A 14,422-nucleotide genomic window follows, 5' to 3' on the forward strand; every position below is an offset into this window, starting at 1 on the left:
CGTGTGTCGTGTTACTCGTGTGAATTATTGTGGCTTTATGTGCAGTCTGGGTTCATGTTAGTGTGAGCCTGCATGTGCTTTTACCTTGTACATGTTTGTGTATACATGTGTTGTGGTTGCATGCTTGCTTGTGTGCACTGTGCATGCATGTAGTCATGTTTTATGTATCTTGTGTATTCAAGAAGCCATAAAAAAACACCTTTACCGTATAGCTTTACCCTTTTCTGGCATTTCCTTGATCTTGATGTTTTACATCTTGATCTGCAGATTTATATTAATTGCATTGTTAATTTCTTTTCTCTTATCACGTCTGGTAGGAATCTTCTAATCACAGTTCTAATAAGTTCAATATAAATTAAGGCTAGATTGTTTTTCCTGTCTGGGCCTTTGTATGTGTGTGTATTGTGCTTGTGTGTTAACGTCATATCTGCAAAATGTTTCTGTTCATGCATGTTGACCTTGTGTAAGTAGTATTTGTGTATACCTGGTGTGTGTGTTTGTGTGGGTGTGTGTGCATCAGTTTTATAAACGTGTATCCCCGTGTGTTTGTGTGTTGTAGAGGTTATGACTGAGATGGCGGGACGCCATGTGGAAGCCATTGGGACCTGGAGCGGCAGTGAACATGGAAGGTGAGGCCAGATGGTAGTGGTTATCCTCTGGCTGCTCCGGGTAACCTGACCTGCAGGGGAGGACCCCTCTGCCTCCCAAGGACCGGCCGACACATGTGTTGCGTGAGAGTAAGTCGCCCAAAACTCAGGAACCGCCTCTCGGCTTCCTGACGGCCTGTTCTCATAGCCGGGGCTGTTTTTTTAACCGAGGATCTAAAACAACAAACTAGAAAAACTGGATCAGACGGGAACAGTTCAGGGACAGGACCAGGAGGTCTGGAGACGATGGTTTCAAGAGTCTGGTTCATGTGTTTATCTGTAGAAGCACTTTACACAGTCAGAATCATATAGAATGCTCTCGTCATGAATTCTTACTGTTTAACTTTTACATTAAATGTTCATTTCAGTACTTCAGTAAATTTTTTCATTTACAGCACTACTTTATCTACAAATCAAATAAAAAAGTAAATTAAATACATTTTGCTGGTAATATTTGCATTTGAATGCAGGATTTTTACTTATAATGAACCGTTTTCACACAGATCATTTTACTTTCGATCCCTCAAAACTAATTTTAAGAAGATGAAATTATCTGTATGTAATAATAATGTGTTTTCCCATCAAAAACCCACTCACCTTATGAGTCACAAACATCTGATAACATTTAGAATGTTATCTTAGCTACAAGCGCTATTCACCCTGTTGTCCTATGTACTAAAAAATATTCCTAAAATCGAATTTACTCCTCATAAACAATAATTTCTACATTCAAAAGTGTGACTGCTGGACACAAGATGTCCCCCAAGTGTCCACTTTACGATCCCCACAGTGTTCTAGTTTTGTATTGGACAATGATTGTCTCTAATTAAGTTGTGATGTGATTAAATCCTGTTCATATGAACTACAAACACAGTTTGCAGCAGCTACACCTGTAAACAATGGTATCACAGGTTTAAAGACTATTAGAGGGAACAGTGCACAGAAGGAAAGTAAAATTCATGAAGAATTTTTCCTCATCAGTCTATTTCTGTTAAAGTTAAAATCACCCGGTGTAATAAATCATTTATAACCAGCTGTATTTCCACAGAATGAATGTTTCATGCTCCTGTGAATCCAGTTTTCCAGAGCTGTTGCCCGCTCGGCCTCTAGATGGCACTAAGTCATAAGTGAACCTGGGAGCCATGGCAGCATAATTAAAATTTGAGTGATAAGTTTTTGATTTAATTAAATGCCCCTCAAGCCGGTAACTCACAGCGCGGGGTTGGGCGTGCATAGAGAACTTATTTTTTTAAACGGGCAACATCAGGTCCAGTGTCTCATAAGATCAAGGCGGCTCTGGATGCTACTCAACATCTGCTCAGTGAGAGGTGAGCCACTGCTGGAAAAATCCATGTCGATGAATAAATGATGGGCTGATGAAGACCTGCTCCAGATATTCTTTCAATGCACACAATAACGGAGACCTCTGAAATTACTCAATGCAAAAAGAGAAAAAAAAGGCAAGAAAAAAGTGAGGAGGCTGACAAATCCTGGTGCAGAGAGAAAACACACAATGTAATCGCACACACGCAGGCGGGAAACGTCCGAGGCTCCGGTGTCTTCGGCTTGTTGTGATTTGTGATTACACTGAAGTTGTGTGGGAACGTGTTTTTTACTGGTCTGTCAGGAGCAACGACGCTTTCGCAGGAACAACAGGCTGACAGTTAGGTTTCTGTCAAACCTGGACTGTATATACTGTATATCACAGTCCTCCCTCTGAGCTCAGTGAAGGTGCAGCAGCAGCAGAAGTTGCAGAATCTGACAGTTTACTGTACGTCCAGTGGGAGACGCGGCTGCAGACTGTTTGTATGGGTGCTGGCTTTATGGAGGATTTTTTAACCACTTGTGAGAAGTGGAATCATAAGAAATAAAACATGCTTCTCTTTACAGACTAAAGATATTAAATGTACATCATCCAAACATATATTTACTACATCTAGTGTTTTATAATGTATTTAAACATGCACTTGCAGTATCTTTGCAGCATCCGGCAGTGTCTTATTCTATAACTTCACGCTGTTACAGCTGCGTAATTGCAAAGTTTTGTCTCAAATATATATATATAAATATATATCCACAGTATATCCTTTTTAAAAGCTATATTCTGAAAACCACACACTCATGTGGGGCAGAGCTGTCATGCTCTCTGCCGGTCGGGCCACTGGGGCAATTTGGGGGTTCAGTGTCTTGCTCCTTGACAAGTGAACAGGAGTCGCTGGCACTTAAACCACCAACCCTGCAATTAAAGAGGCACCCTCTGCACCTCGTGATCCTCGGCTCCGCGACAATATATATAAAGCTCGAACGACACTCAGTGGAGCGTGTACATCCACCGAGGCCCAGCCGGCTTCTTATGAAACCACATTTAAATTCACGTGATTCCTGGATTTTCATCTGGATCTTCACCAAATTGCTTCGACTCATCGATATCTGTCCCCTCAACTCGCCTGGCTTTTTATTTTAGATCAAGATCAATGAATTATTCTCTGAGAAATCAAGGAAAATGTTTAATTAAAAAGAAATATCTGATCTATATCCACAACGGAATTGAATGGGTTCTTTCATGACTCATAGTTCTTCCTGATACCAAGTTCCCCGATAATCCGTACAGTAGTTTTTGCAAAATCCTGCTAAATATCAAACCAACGACCGCAGACCAAACATAATCTTCTTGGTTGATGTAATAAAATGTTTTTATTTCTACCTTAAACCAATCCATTCATCATTTATTAGACGGAATCAGAATTGATCTACACATTTATTATAGGGATCTATTAGTGGTTGTTTATTATACAGTTGCTTTTATTGAAGTGCCTCTGGGTAACGCCCCAAAATATAAACAGTACAATGTAAATGCTTCTGTCTGAAGGGATGAAGGCTGACCACCTTGAAAGTGAATCGCCTCGTTATTGGGATGGTACCTGGGGTGCGATGGGATGAATGGGACGGGGGGGGGGGGGGATGGGTGGAGGATGGGCTGCCGTCACATGTGGCCCCTCCTCATCTCATCTCGTCTCTTCTGGGACAGCAGACGTCTCCCACCAGGTTTGTGTCCCTGGTTGTTTTTCAGCCAATTAGAAAGCAGGTGGAGCGGTTGTGTTTCAGATGAGGGACGAGCTCGACTCTGTGATGACGGAGGAAGTCGTTAGAGGAAGTGAAGCTTTAACCAAAGCAGGTGAGCTGCTGCTTTTACAGAACATGTGATAATGTAACGTTTAATGACATCCTCCATGTACGTGGAGCGGAGGAAGCAACGTTTGGATGTGTACAGCCTCTCCCCTGAGACAACCCCCCCCCCCCCCCACACACACACACACACACACACATACAGACACACACACAAATCCCTTCCACCCTGAATATACTGAGTAAAAGCATTGTTACCGCACCGTGATACACAACCTGGTTATAGACTTTTGTGTTTTCTGAGGTTGTTTATCCACCGTGGATGAACATCGAGGCCTTTGGGCTCCCAGCAGGGCGTCCAACTTCTTTTGAGTAACTTAATTCAAATACACGTTAGCCAACTGGGAACATAAATAATTCACGTCTCTGCAATTATCATATTCATGCAAAATGATTCGATATGAAGGTCTGAACAGTCAATCTGCATTTAGTAGGTAGATATTTATTCAGACATGCTGCTGTTCCTGCCACTGATCAGTGATAAGAGTAATAAAGAAAACTTTAATTGTGGTATTTTAACTTTAAACTTTACTTTATACTTCTACTCCACCACAGGTACATCTGTCTGAAAACAAAATTCAACAGATACTTCACAGGTTAAGATTTTATAAAAGGAATTTTCAAAGTATCCAAAGGTAAAGAATGTAATATCACAAAATGTACATTATGATGCATTAAGGTTATATAGAACTATAGATTTAACTGCATATAAATTACGCTTCTGTTTGAAAAAAGGTTGAAACTAATTGAAATACAGTGGTTTTATGGCACCGACATAATCACATCAACATTACCATGAATTTGAATATATTGAATTTGGTTTTACACCTCAAATTCAAATGTTTTAGAAATCTATAAAGAATAATTATATTGAATATCAAAACAGCCCAAACTGTATAAATTAAGGGAAGCATAGTTTAACAAAGAGAATTTCTCTAGTTTCCAGTCCATGCAGATGAGAAGTATTAGAACATGTAAATGTTCAGGACAATTGAGGAAACTGATGATGATGAGAACAGTGGGATTTGGATGAAAGCTCCAGAAAAGACAATAAGAGCTGAAACTGTCAGAAACTCACCAAGAAAACTAACAGATCAGTTCTGATATTACTTAATACTCCTACAGGTTATTCGTCCAATATTACAGATACTACTACTACTGCTGCCACTCCGGTGGTGGCACTTATACCTCAAAGTCTCATTTGTTACACTTTTTAATAAAGCCACTGGTTTTACTGCTCATGCTACTTCTTCATTTATCTCAAATACCTCTTCTGGTTCTAATAATGGAGTTTCCATTTATAAAGTGTATTAGTACGAGAGTTATTTGCCTCTCAGCGAGAACATCCAACAGTCAGTCTGTCAAAGTAGATGTGGGCGGACTCTGCAAGCAGCAGCCAGTCAAATCCAGGTCAGCGGTGGTGGTGGTGGGGGGGTTGGGTGTGTATTTGTGTGTGTGTGTGTGTGTTTGTACTTGTACAGATATCTTTGTGAGGACCATTTCTGAACCTCCAACCTACAGATTGAGGACATTTTGTGAAAGAGAGGACATTGTTTCTCTTTGTTTCTGGCTGATTCAGAGTGAAGACAAGATTTAGTTTAGGGTTAGGATTAATGTTTAATATTGGCAATAGGGGCCAGCGAGGGTCCTAACTAAAATACATGTACAAACGTGTGTGTGTGTCTGTGTGTGTGTGTGTGTGTTGGTTAAGGGAGGGGGGTTTACTATGCACTGGGCAAACGATGTGACTGAATTGAGAGTTTTCCATACAAGCAACAGGATCTAACCAAGATAAGCCTCTTGGGAGTCGTGCAGTCCTCTCTCAGGATGGATTATGCACACACACACACACACACACACACACACAACACAAACACACACACACACACACACACAAACACACACGCTCCTCTCACAGTCTGGCTGTGCACACACATCTGTCCACATGTCAGTTTCCCTGTCTGTGCGTCTGTCTCTGTTTTCCCCAGTCGACTTGCTGGGATGGCGCCTCCTGCAGAGAAACGGGTCCAAACGTTCCCAGTTTGGAGATTTTGCTGGTTCTCTCAGGTCTTTGTGGAAACAAGGTCTCCTCGGCGTTCCCCCCCCCCCCCCCCCCCCCCCCCCATACACCAAGCACCCTCCTACACATCTGTTTCTCATTTACATCCTGGGTCTAAGTTCAGTTAAAGAAGGGGGGAGGGAGGGGGTGTTAGGTGGGTGGGGTGGGGGGGTGGAATCAGAAACATCTTAAGTCTCCACCAGAAGTTTTTTTTTCCTTTTTTTCCCCACAAATAATTAAGAAGCTGTTTCCAAAAATTTCAAATGCAGCTTTTTAAAAACTTTACTAAAAAGAATAACGTTCACAACAAATGTGTGCAGCGATTATAAATTTAATTTACATCTAATATGAGACATTTCTTACAATTACTATCGTAGTCTTGAATTTATTAATGACTGATAATAATATAACAACAACATCAAATGCTTTATTAATCAAATATCATATATATCTACCTCGGATTTGTCAAATATATATTTCATTATAAGACTATGTTAGATATCATGAACCCAAATGCTGTCACCAGTCAAACCTACAGTAAAGATTATGGATCATGATTACATCTCCGAAGTATTACTGATTCTCATTTTAATCCAGTCAAAAGCCGAAATAGCATCTTTGAGCTACATGCTAACATGTGCATAACAATGTGCTTACCAATATAGACAAATCAAAATCAAAATCCAGCAAAAACTCTGAAACTGGATCAGGAATCAAGATTTTTTTTTATAGTTTATAATTTTGTATTGCTTTAATTGGGTCTAAATCCACTCTAGCATCTTTGAGCTACATGCTAATATCTGCATAACAATATGCTTACAATGACTACACCAACATACTTAAGTGTAGCTGGTAGCTATTCACTTTAACACGATCTATAGTGTTAGCATGCTAGTATTTGAAAATGTGCACAAATAACATCTAAGTATAACTGATTCTGTAGGTAATTGTTCATATTGGAAAATAATATTCATTCATCCAGTCGGCTACTAACGCTGATCTATTTCTGGACCGAGAGGCAACGGGCTGACATGGTCATCCCATAACTAAAAGGTTAAGAACATCCATGAATAATATTTGTGTACTCAATGTAAGATACAGACTTTGATTAGATTACAATGTGACACATTGGTCATTACTAAAACACAAAAATAATACCAGCTGACACAGACCGTATCTAAAATGCTGCCAGTCGTATATAGTAGTAAATTGGAGACGTCTGAAATTCAGTTTCAGACTCGTTAAAATGTCACTTTCACTTCTCTGTCTTAAACAAACCAGTGGTGTGTGACCTGCCTCTGATGCAAGACCCTGCAACGGACCCCGGCCCTGCAGACTCAGCCCATCGCTGGTTCTCCTGCAGCTGTGGTGCTGACTGACAAGAGAATATTACAAATGTCATTAACAAATAAAGCCAGCATCAGTATTTTAGTGAGAGTCGGAGCATCGTGTGCATCTATTATCTGCAGATAGGTCCGAGGAGCTGGATTCCTGCAGGTTCAGGTGGAGCTGACATGGCGGTCCCAACACCACACGGTCTTTACTGCCTTTGTTTCACCGAGAACCACCGAGCCAGGTCCAGCCGGGTCTGACATAAAACCAAAGTGGAAACAGCAGCGAGACATAATGAGAATATTACATAGGCGACATGTTTTTACAATATCATTTTTTTAAATTAACATTCACTTACTGTATGTATCGCATGGCTGCATAGTCCGAGAACCCCGTAATGATGCGCTCGGCTCCTTAAATTATAGATAATGTTAATATAATACAGTGTCCACACTTTAATTTGACCAGTGCTGTTCAGGATGCAGTATTTACAGTTGCATTAAAAGAATAAAGTGTGGAAAATGTGAAAATACAGATATTATGAACGTGGAGCAGATAATAAAAGCAGAGGTTTGCTACTGTAATGGAGGTTTATTACTCAGAGTGTAATCTAAGAGAGGTCCACTGTAAATTGGGGTTTTTATTATCATCATATTCTATTCTATCTTTCCCAAACAGGAGTAAAAGGAGCGTTTTACTGGGACTATTTTCAGATGTGGGTTTAAATATATTTTACAAACACATTTTTTAAGTAAGGATTTCAATCGTCAAGATTTAACAACAGATTAAATAACGTTTTTGATTGTTATGAATAAAATGAAGATATCTATTGATCTGGTATTATAAAGTATCAATGGCCTGATCTAATATGAGACATTTAACATGTAAATAAGTATTTGAAAAAATTATAACTTGAATTCTCATTCTGACTTGTGGGTTTTAAGGTGTTGGCTCTTACAAATATTTTATAAGACAAAATAATTATAGTTTATAGTGGTTTGGTAACTTATAGGAAAAGAAAACCTTTTAACTTCGACTGAAGCTGTGAAAGATCGTAGATTAAAACACAATGATGCCGAGCAGCAGCTATTCACACGTTCGACTGTGACTGAGTATTTTTAGTCGCAGCTTCTGTGAAACATACTTAAACATTTCAGTTGTTCTCGAGACTTTGGCCCGTTTGACCGCACAAAGGCATTTCTTCTTTTATTTTCCTAAATGAAGCGTTTCTTTGACTCCCGACTTTAAAGGAGCTCTCGTCCTTCATTATTCATGTTAATTTATGCAACAGAATACCCAACTAATACAATTTTGGAATATATAAGTGTGTCTTGGTCCAGAGTAATGAGATATGCCAATAATAATATGTAAATTATGTGAATTATTGAATAGGAATGACTGAGGATTTCTTATTAGTTTGCATGTTTATCTCTCAAATTTCCATCAATTTTTCAGAGTGCTTCTCGTGCCCCGGCCAATAAGTAAATCTAATCAAACACTGAAATCAATAATTCAGGTGTTTATGTGCTGTTGTGTGCGTGTGCACGTGTGTAGTACAGTAGATTTAGTTTGGTCTGCTCTTCATTTAGAGGCCGACGTCCCCAGAACTTTGTGAATTGAAGCTTTTGGCGCCGACTCCTCTCTAATAAACTCATGAATGATCTGAAATCAATGCAGTTTATTAACCGCTCACGGCTGATTATTGCTAAGTGCATATTTTAATTACTCTGCCCTGTCATTAGCTGTTGTAGCAACACTGTAAAAACACTAAGAGAAGCTGTAAATGTACACTGCTGAATACATATACAATATATATATATATATATATATATATTATATATATAAAACAGGAGCCTGTGGTGATCTTGTTAAAAAAAACTGTGCCAAATGTGTATTTTTTTTCTTCTTCTCCCTCTTCTTCTTCGTTCCCCTGCCTCATTTGCAATGATTATGTTATCAGGGCAGCCAGGCAAAAGGGTGGAGCAGACCATAATTTCAGTGCGGGATTAGGCAGAAATAACGAGGTCACCAAGTTACAGTTGCCATGGCAACGACACATCCAAGAACACAGGATGCCATTGCTTAAAAAAAAAAGAAGAAGAAACAGGGCCCAGGATTTGTCCTCTCTCTCTCTCTCTCTCTCTCTCTCTCTCTCTCTCTCTCTCTCTCTCTCTCTCTCTCTCTCCCCTCTCTCTCTCTACCTCTTTTTTCATCCCCCTCCCTCTCCATCTCCCTCTCTCTCTCTCTCTCTCTCTCTCTCTCTCTCCCATCCTCCTCCTCCACCCCGTCTCCGTTGTTTAGTTTTTTTTTAGGCAGCGAGGAGCGGAGGGGAGCAGTTCACTTTCACTCCCCTCTGTTTTCCAGAGCCTTTTGTTTCTGAACATATTCAGAATAATAAATTCACTGTTGAGAACATTTGCATCTTTCTGGTATTCATATTTTGGGAGAGGGTGGAGCGAGGGGGGGGGGGGGTCTGTGTGTGTTTCCTCTCATTCTAACGTGGCTCTACCTGCTCTATGAAGCTCATTAGAGAAATCCCTTCCTCACTCTCCTCACCCCGACCACCCGAACCTCCCACAGTCGTGAAAAAAAAGACACAACTCTGAGTTCTGCTCTTTTTCTTTTTTCAGGCTGAATTTAGTTTTAGGGGGAAAAAGAAGTCGAAGTCAGGAAATTCTGAGAAATAGGAAAGAATCGCTTTTTTTATTTATTTTTTTTCAAGGGGAAACAATGGATGTGCAGCCCTGGTCCGAGCATTGATTTGGATTGAAGTTGCCAGAAGCTTTTGGGCTCCTGTTCAAACACACATCTATTCCCATGTTGCACCTGGTTGCTGGTGAGACCGGAGCCCAGTAAAACCCAGTCAACGCCATGCAAAGTCCAATAATAAGCAGGCCTCCAGACAGCGTCCAGTCCGAGGCTGTAATTTCTGAAGCACTATTGATCGGGTTTGGGACGACGCCGATTTACACAAAGCCTCAGAAATAGAAGAATTGTTGTGGATGATACAAGGACACTGGCTGAACCTGGCAGAGGAAACACTGGGGATGAAATCAGCAGTGAACCGTGATGTGTGTGGGTCCATTTGGCTGCAGACTCTTAATAAGTTTGAATGATGAATAATATTGACAAAGAGTGAGAAGACAGTCTGCTCAGGAACATCCTGCAGTTTTCTCTATTTTACATTTCGCATTAGTCGTAAAGAACAGTGTAGAATACACATCATTTTATAATGTTTAAGATAATATAAATAAGTACAAATACATTATAAACTGTAAATGGTTCAGGATGTAAAAAATACAAAATTACATGTAAAATATCCTGGTACATATGCTCACAAGTATTTTTTACAGATTTGTATGTTCAATCTACTGTTCTTTGATTGTTATTGTTATTAAATACTCTTTAGGTTTTGCATTGGTGGAAAATGCAAATGTAAAAAGCTCAACATGTACATAAATTTGTGCTGGAGGTCAAAAGTATATCACAGCATATATTGATATTATACACATTATCATTTGATGTAGATAATATAGATTATATGTCATATGGGCTACTGGCACATTATTTATCTATCATAATATATATATCATGTATTTTGTTGGACTTTAAAAGATGACATGCTTAAAGATATAAAATGGGCAGTTAATTTCTTTTATATTTAACATATAAGCAGTAAACAAAAATCATTGTCCAGGTGATCATCAATGTGCAGTTATATATTTGCTTTTATATTATTACAACCATGTTTAACTGCTGTCGTTATTATTGTTTTACCAACCAGCCTCACTCATAGTTCCCACATACATTAAAAACACTTAGATCTGCTTAAACCTAGATTATAGTGTGTGAATATAATGCTTATAAATGGTAAATATGGAAACACGTAGCAAAGTATTGCCCACATATGTGTGCATGGTATTATACTTTGTACTTTATGCATTGCAGGCTTCATATCGCATCAGCACACACGAGCCTGTGGCTTGTTAGAGGTCAGCTGACCTGCATGGAACTGGACGTTGGGAGGAATCCAGAGCACCTGAGGAAACACACTCAGCAGCGGAAAGTACAAGTACAAGTACAAAACCTGAGTAGTCATAGTTGTAAACTTTTTGATTTGTTTGTTCTCCTGCCGTGTATTCCAGTCTCTAGTGGCAATAAAAGTTACAAGAACAAAAAGGAAACAATATTAATCTAAAGAGGCGAAAGTAGTAAGGTTGTTTTCTGAAACCAATATTCAGCCAATATCTGTGCTGGAGCCCGACCGATACTAATGTCAGGGTGGAACAAAATTGCAAAGCCGATATTTAGGCCAATGCTTTGTGTTTCTATATTAATTTCCAGTAAGTTCTGTTGGTCTGAATTCTAACAGCCTGGTTTAGTCTAACACTGGTGAAACAAGGCACAGACAGTCCTCACTGAATCTGCCTCTAAACCTCATTGTAGTTGTTTCACGTCATGGAGAAGAACGATATGAATTCTGGATTAACTCTCTGAAAGAATACACTTCTGCTCCCAAATTTTTTTTTTAATTGACCAACTAAAATAAAAAAAATCTCCTGCAATCTCCTTGAGCTTTTAAAAAAATGACTCATCCCTGAGCTGCTGTGTGTGTTGTATTATAAAGGTGCGGGGGGGGGGGGGGGGGGGGGGTGGGGGGGTGGGGGACAGACCACCACCACAGGTCACCACAGCTGCTCTCCACCATCAGACGCTGCTCCAGTCCGCCTCTTAAAAACACTTTACTTATTCAGCACTAAAACCCCAAAACTTTCCCCCCCGACCCCTCTCCTCCCTTCTCCCTCTCTTTCCTTTCTTTTCCTTTCTTTTTTTTTTACTCTCCAGCGGTTTGAAAATTGATCCTTGATACTAAATAGAGCAGCTTTAAACACATGCGTGGATTTAATTTGAATTAGGATGGTTGCGGCGTGATATCTTCTCTGTGTTGTATGACGAGTGGAGAGGCGTTCATTGTGTTTGGTATCTGGAATATTCTCTGTGCCTCACGTCAGGTAGCACAGAGAGATGGGCTGTGTGTGTGTGTGTGTTAATGTGCGTGTGCTTTGTATGCTTGTGTATTTCAGTGTATGTGTGTCCGTGAGCGATTGTGTGTGTGTGTGTCCATGAGCAAGCATGTGTGTGTGTGTGTGTGCAGGCGCTTGTGTGCGAGGCTGCTGCCATGCCTACGAGGTGGGGGATGGTAGCAGCACAGCCAGCTATTTTTCTTTCTTTCTCTCCTGAACATCAAGTTTGGTCTCCCATCAGCCGCGTCCTCCACAGAGGCTGCTGCTGGTTAAGACGTGGAACAGACATGTATCGATGCACAAAGAATATTGAACACACGTGATTATTGATCAATTCTGCACGAAACAGATGTTATTGATCGATAAAAAATGCAAAACACAGCGATTAACGGAAAATACGGTGGATGTGGTGGACAGTAAACTGAGCAAACTAATAATAACTAATACAGACGTGGATGTTACTTGACTCATAGAAAGGACGTTTCCTGACTGAAAGAAAGACACAGTTAATCCTGTTCTTAAAAAGTACATTCTTATTATTATTTGTGCTATTTTTATTATTGTGGTTCCTTTATATAGCAGAATATTGGAAATAGAGGCGCCTGTTATCGGCCCTGATAGAATACAGCCTGTTGTTGTCTGTCCACCTCCTCCACATCGTGAGCTCTTGTCCTCCTTCTCTCTGAAACCCGTACGTTCTGCGTCTGTCAACGAGCTGCACAGTAAAGATCTCAAACAAAATGATTTGTACAAATTAAGGCAAAACATGGAAAAATGAAAACAGTCACATTCAGCTTTTTTGGGGGGGGGGTTTGATTCTGAGCTTATGTTTCTTAATTTTGTTACTTTTCTTTTTTTATGGTTAGTTAGACCGACACCAGATGGTGATTGGTTTTTGATGGCGGAATGTTTTTTGGACAAATGTAGATGGTTAGAACACTGCAGATGAATCACAGAGGAACGTTATTCTGATGCCAATAACGTTAAAAAAGTCTGGATGCTGACAATCCTTTCTTTTCATTAGTTAGTGAGATGGTGAATGAGTCTGAAGAACAGACGTTGAATGGGTCAACAAGGACGTAATGGTTCAACTAATGAAGATATCGACACTATTTTGATCCTTATAATGGGAATAAACACAACTTGGGATCTCACCTGCTGCTCAGACTCGTTGCTTTGTCCGGTATTTTCCAAAATTCACTCGTCATCAGAGTTAATTCAGGACTTTCAGATAGTTCGGAACAGTTTTCCAGCTTCACCCCACTTAACAAGAGCTTAATCAACCCTCAGAATAATTGTCACTGAACAATAAACACTTAAGAAAACTGGGAAATGTGCTTTGTGGAGCTGGAGCCCGGGGAGCTTCATCCCCTGATAGGAGCACAACAACAATTTCCTCTTTTCTCTATGTGTGTGTGTTTGTGAGTTAGTGTGTGTGTGTGTGTGTGTGTGAGAGAGAAAAGTTTTGCACCTGAGTGGCTGAGAGGCCGTGGCACGGAGTGAAGCTAATGAGCTGGACCTGGTGCAGCCAAACTGAAGCTGAAATCCCATCAGTAAATGTTTGACACATTGTCGAGTGAAACCCACAAACACCGGAGCCCCGCGCGTTCGATCCCAGCGAACCACCACACTGACGGACCCCATTAATGTTTGTGAGGCGGCTCGTTATGCTGCCCGCTCTAATCACCCATAACCCCTTTCAAAGATTCTCTTGAATTTAGCCCACCGGTGCCCACGGTTTGCATTGGCAGCCATTGGGGCTACCCCTCCCCATGACCTCCCCCTGTCTGTGGAATGTTGGCCGCCATTCACGGTAGGGTCCTGCTCAACATCCATTGGCCACCGCTGCCCCACCGGCGGCTGCAGGAGACAACCGAGGGGCAATTTAGTCGGCACTTGGCAGTTGGCGCAGCTTCCTCTCTTAGAAGACATATCCAAAACATCTGCAGCCGAGTGAGCCGAGCGAGGAGAGGGGGAAGAGGTGCGTGAGGAGGAGGAGGAGGAGGAGGAGGAGGAGGAGGGGTGGTGGTTAGAGGGATGGGGAGATGTGGTTGAGGTGCTGGTGGTGATGGGGGAGCAGAGATGTGGGGGCGGCAGGCAGCAGAAGTACGTCTGCGCTGCAAATCTGACCGAGGACTTTTGAAAGGCTGAATCCCAAAGAGAGCGCTGCTGCC

This window comes from Pleuronectes platessa, chromosome 8 (genome assembly GCF_947347685.1).
Source record: "Pleuronectes platessa chromosome 8, fPlePla1.1, whole genome shotgun sequence".
Lineage (NCBI taxonomy): Eukaryota > Metazoa > Chordata > Actinopteri > Pleuronectiformes > Pleuronectidae > Pleuronectes > Pleuronectes platessa.